This window comes from Miniopterus natalensis, chromosome 10 (assembly GCF_054644295.1).
Source record: "Miniopterus natalensis isolate mMinNat1 chromosome 10, mMinNat1.hap1, whole genome shotgun sequence".
Taxonomy (NCBI): domain Eukaryota; kingdom Metazoa; phylum Chordata; class Mammalia; order Chiroptera; family Miniopteridae; genus Miniopterus; species Miniopterus natalensis.
The window spans coordinates 56,844,792-56,850,643 of NC_142090.1; the positions used below are offsets into that span (position 1 = coordinate 56,844,792).

At 40.2% G+C, this 5,852-nt stretch overlaps 1 pseudogene; it reads left to right on the forward strand.

Annotated features, from left to right (window-relative positions):
- Window positions 1-571: 571 nt before the first annotated feature.
- Window positions 572-5,479, forward strand: LOC107541656 (bromodomain adjacent to zinc finger domain protein 1A pseudogene; annotated as a pseudogene).
- The last annotated feature ends 373 nt before the right edge of the window (window positions 5,480-5,852 follow it).

Genomic DNA, 5,852 nt, shown 5'->3' on the forward strand with positions numbered 1-5,852 from the left:
TTATATAAGATTCTGTTGCTTTTGACATCTCTGTTGCTTTTGACACTAGGGTTAGTGTCTTTCTAACCATAACATTTTATAGTATTCGGATCAGATTTTTACATGGTGCTTTCATGCATCCTACTGAATACCAGATTTCTGTTTCCCACTTGGATACCTCAACATCTTGAAATGATCAACTTTTTATGACTCCTATCTGAGAGGAAACAAATAATGAATAAAAAAATCACTACGGTCATGCTCCACATAGTGACATTTAAGCCAACAGACTATATATAGATTGGTAATCTCATAAGATTGCAATGGATTTAGGAGATGAAAATAGATCAGGAACTTCCCAGGGGCTCTGAGAGGCGGGGAAGTAGCAGTGGGACATGATCCTCTGTGCGGGGATCCCCTGTACTGGCCAGAACCAGTAAGAGGCAACCCCCCCCCCCCCGCCGGGAGGACATAGCCTCCCTCATTGCCTCTGTGGTTGAGAAGGTGGGCAAGTGGCAGTTATCCTGCTCGAAGGGAAGCAGGGCCCACATGGGTGTCCAAGAGTCAGGGTGAACCCACCAGCAGATGAGAGATGCTGCCATCACACCCAAACCCTTTGTGGGAGAAGCCTCCAGCCAACCTGTGGCCCCATGAGGATGTTTTCTACCTAAAGTCACCAGTGAGATCTTCCATCACAATGACGACCTTTTTGAATGAACCATTCTGTGCAGCAGTCTTGTGTGGAGTTGTGGTATGACTGGTAGACCTAGACTGATCTATCAGGAAGCACTTGAGTCAGAAAAAAAAAAGCAAGACTGGATCTTCAGAGTTTTCCAGAACCAATAATTATTCCACATGACCAACCTTACCCATTGTTCACACTCACATGAAATTTGTGATATTTTTGCGTATGCCCAAGATCAGTACTTTGTGGAAGACACTGTGGCAGTCATTAGGCATGATGGTGCAAGGTTATGGTATAGGATTGTGGAAGTCTTCCCTCCCTCACATCAACATGGTTTTGCTGATGGATAGGTCTGCAGTGTAGATGGAGAAATTATCATCAGTGGTAGTGATGATTCAGAACAGGAAAGAAACACAAAATGTGAAGAAAAAAGGTGCAATTGATCCCTTGTTTTTCAAGTACAAGGTGCAGCCGACTAAAAAGGAATTGTATGAGTGTGCTATTGTTAAAGCCACACAAATTAGCAGGAGAAAACACTATATTCCTATGAAAAACTAAAGCTTCTTCTAAAGAAACACTGTCAACTACAGATGGAGTTATTAAAATTAAGGCATCATCTCTTTCAGCATATTAATAGCAGATCAAGATTTTTCTTATTTTTTTTCCTGATGACCCACCCATGGTTATCTTCAGTCCTGCTAACAGATGACCTTCCAAATGAGTATCTGTTATTGAGGAGGACAGCATTGCTAATGAACAGACTATTGCAAGTTTTGGGAATAAAGCTACTAAAGAAAGAGACAAGCTTTAGAAACAGGAAGAAATGAAGTCATTGAGACTTTTGAAAAGTCTCAGTTAAAAAGAGAAAAAGCAGCCCTGACCACTGTTGCTCAGTGGTTAGAGTGTTGACCCATGCACCTAAGGGTCTTAGGTTGGATTTGTGGTCCAGGGCACACACCTGGATTGTAGGTTTGATCTCTGGCCCAGGTCAGGGTGTGTGCAGGAGGCAACCAGTTGGTGTGTCTCTCTCACACTGATGTTTCTTTCTCTCCCTCTCTGTCCCTCCTTTCCACTCTCTCTAAAAATGAATGGAAAAAATATCCTTAGATGATGATTTAAAGAGAGAGAGAAAGAGAGAGAGAGAGAGAGAGAGAGAGAGAGAGAGAGAGAGAGAGAGAGAAATCAGATGCCCTAAAAGCAAAGAAAAAAGAAAAGGGAGAAAAGGAAGGAAGAATTAAAGAAAATTATTGAAGAAGAGAGACTGAAGAAAAGCTTAAAATGGAAAAAGAGAAGTTACGTGAATAAAAGCAAAAAATATATGGAACACTTAAAACAGTGGAGAAAACAGTAGAGAAAATGGAATGTGATGATATAAAGGAACTTCCAGAACCAACTCCAATGAAAGCTAGGCTACCTCCTAAAATCTTTGGTGATGCTCTGATGGTGTTGGAGTTCCTTAATGCATTTGGGGAACTTCTTGATTATCCAAATGAATTTCCTGAGGGAGTAACCCTAAAAGTGTTAGAGGAAGCTCTTGTAGGAAATGATAGTGAAGAACCACTATGTGAATTGCTTTTTTATTTCCTTGCTGACTGCCATCTTCCAGGTGGTGGCTGAATAAGAAGGGGGAGTAGCCGAAGAGGAAATAACTAATGCTAACACCAAATATTTAATAGAGGCTTTGGATGAAGACGCAGACCCCACAAAACCTGCACTGTTTACAATTGCATCTTTGGCAGCTGCATGACAGGACCGCAGTTTGAAAAGCTTGGATCTTGATAGCTACACTCCTGAAATCCTCAGGCTGCATATCTTAGCTTCAGATAGTGATGTCAGTAACATCAGCAAATGCAAAGTAAAGATATCGAAAATGAGGAGGATTTGGTGCTACAGATGATGCCTGTATGGAGCTTTATTGAAGTAATCCCAGTCTAGCAGAGAAACTGTCAAGCACTTCAGTGCATGATTTGACATAAGAGAAAAAATGAAGACACTTTATGCTCTCTGTGGGAAATTACAGACCCTAGTTTCTATTAGGGATTTTATTGAAGATTATGTTGATATATTATGACAGGCAAAGCAGGAATTCCAGGAGCAAAAAGAACAATATTGAAAAGAGAGAGAAGAAGCAGCTGCTAGAATTTGTAAAAAGAAGTCAGAAAAACTTATGGATCAAGAACAAAAAATGAAAGAGAAACAAGAAAAGCTGAAGGAAGGTGAACAAATAACCTCAGCTGCGGATATATCTATTGGGGAGGAAGAAAGGGAAGATTTTGATACTAGTGCTGAGAGCAAAGAAATAGAGCAAAAGGAACTAGGTCAAGATATGGTCACCAAAGATGAGATGACCCAGGATCGCATAGAAGAGGCAGGAGGGGGGGAAAGGGAGCAAAATGGATTTAAAGAATTTATAAGGCAAGAAGAGATGGACTGTTTGAAAAAGAGCCTCTTACTGCTGATGAGGAAGAAGCTTTGAAACAAGAACACCAACAAAAAGAGAAAGAGCTCTTTAAAAATCCAAAGTACTATAGCGTGCACCAATATCTTTCCAAACTAGGGCCTGACTGTATGTATAGGCAATATTGGATTTTCCCTTCTGTTCCTGGGTTGTTTATTGAAGAAAATTCCTCTTGTCTCATTGAAGACATGCTGTTGCCTAGACCTTCATCATTTCAGAATAATGCACAGTCTCAAAATGCTCAGACATTCACTAAAACTGGAGGGTCTTTGATGTCTGAATCTACCTCCAACATTGACCAAGGTTCAGGTGATGATTCTGTGCAGCTGCCAAAACCAGTGCATAAGCCTAATTGGTGGTGCTTCTACACTTCTTGTGAACAACTAGACCAGCCCATCAAAGCTCTTAATTCTAGAGGACATAGAGAAAGTGCCTTAAAAGAAACTTTGTTGCAGAATAAGAGAAAACAGAATATGTGCACAGCTAGCTCATTTTTCTGTAGAGAAATTTCATTTTTCAGACAACTTCAAACTGATTGCAAATCTACATATACTCAGAGAAGAGCTTCTAGTGCACATATCCATCTCAGATGTCTGCAGAGAGGCAGCTTGAATTGAGGCTGAGAGATTTTGTGTGTGTATGTTTTGGGTGTGAGGGGGCTGGGTACTGAAGACAGAATCTACCAAGGAACATTAGGAGCAATAAAGATTATAGACTGACACATCTGGAGGTCAGCATTAGAAAATGGATGGTGTGAGCTGTTAAATGAAGAAAACAAGGAAAATTGGATAATTAAAACTGTGAATGAAATTAGAAGAGATGGAAACCGATGAGCAAAGATCATAGTAAAAGATGGAATTTTGGGCATGAAAACAGAAACTGCAAGTACTCTCTCACTCAACTAGTACAAGTTCACAGCAATCTGTGGCCACTGTGGCTCATTATCTGGCAATGGCACTCTTTCAAATAGAGCAGGGCATTGAGTGGCATTTTTTCAAAGCTCCACTTGATGCCAGTGACTGCGCACATTCTTATAAAACAGTCTTGGACCATTAAAGAGAGCCTCTTCTTTCTTCTGCTAGTCTATCCCAAATCTTTCTTCACCTTTCCACCTTGGATTGTAGTATGATATGGTCTAAATCTATACTAAATCCTCACTGTAAGATCTCCAAAAGAAGAGTGATGCTGAACACATGGTACTTTGTGATAGCTGTGATCTGGGTCATCTTACCTACTGTGTTCAACTAGAGCTCGAGACTGTGCCTGAAGGAGATTGGTTTTGTCTAGAGTATTGGCCAAAGCAACATTCTTGATGACTCTCCACTTGGCAGAGACCATCCTTGGAAGGTGATGAAGAGACAGAAGACAGCATGGAACGTGAGGATGATGAAGTTGATGTTGATGATGAAGAGAGTCAAAGTGAGGAGGAAGAGTATGAGATAGAACAAGATGAAGATGACTCTCGAGAAGAGGAAGAAGCCAGGCTACCAAAACGAGGAAGGCCACCAGTTAGACTGCCTATTAAAACAAGAGAGATACTGAGCTCTTCAAGTCATGGCCAACAAGATCCTAGAAGATATGCTTCAAGGAGTGAGCAGAGTACACTCCAAACAACAGTTTTTTCTAAAACTACTGGTAGGAGCCTAAGAAAGATAAAATCTGCTCCTCCTACAGAAACTAAATCTTCAAGAATTGCCAGCCTTTCTCCACACCAGAGCCATGGCCCACTGCAAGCAGATGTGTGTGTGGAACTACTTGCCTTTGTAGAAAATGCAGAGGCAGGAAAAGAGCTAACAATACACCAGAAAATTAGTCCCAACTTGCCTAACTTCAGAGTCATTGCCACAAAGTCAAGTGAGCAGTCAAGGTCTCTAAATGTTGCTTCAAATCTTTCTCTCCAAGGTAGTGAATCCAAGAGAAGAGGCAGGAAAAGCTAATCTACAGAATCATCTCCTATGACACTGAACTGAAGACGTTCAGGCCAACAGGGAGGAGTTTATGAATCGTTTGCTTTTGCACAACTTGTGGTAGAATTGGTACGGCGTGATGACAGCTGATCTTTTTTGAAACTCATTTCTAAAGTTCAGGTCCCAGACTATTACGACATCATCAAAAAGCCCATTGCCTTAAATGTAATTTGTGAAAAGGTGAACAAATGTGAATATAAATTAGCACTGGAGTTTATTGATGATAATTGAGTTAATGTTTTTGAACTGCTTCAAGAACTGTAACACAAGTGAAGCAAACGCTGGAATGGGGCTTCAAGCACTTTTCCATATTCAGCTCAAAAACTTGGACTTTAGGTCATACCTGGGAATGTAGATCAAGTTAGCACGCTACTGGCTGCAAAAATTTGAGGAAACCAAATTGTTCATAAAAGTGGAACATTAAATCATGCTATAAATCAGACATATATGTATAAAGCAGTAACAACTGATGGACCACCTTGAAGTGTGGCCTGCACTATAGTCTCAGCTTTAATATTAAGCACTCAGGAGAATGTAGGAAAGATTTCCTTTGCTACAGTTTTGTTTAGTATCTGATAAGTTTAATAGATGTATTGGATACAGTACTGGTTTGCAGACATTTTTGTACATTTTGAGATCATTCATGTGTCCCAAAATCTTGGAAAATATTTTTTTGTCTATGATTTATTTTTTCATTGATGATTTTTCTTAGATGGCTGGTATTAAGGGACATTTATCTACAGAGATAAATCTTCTTCTATAG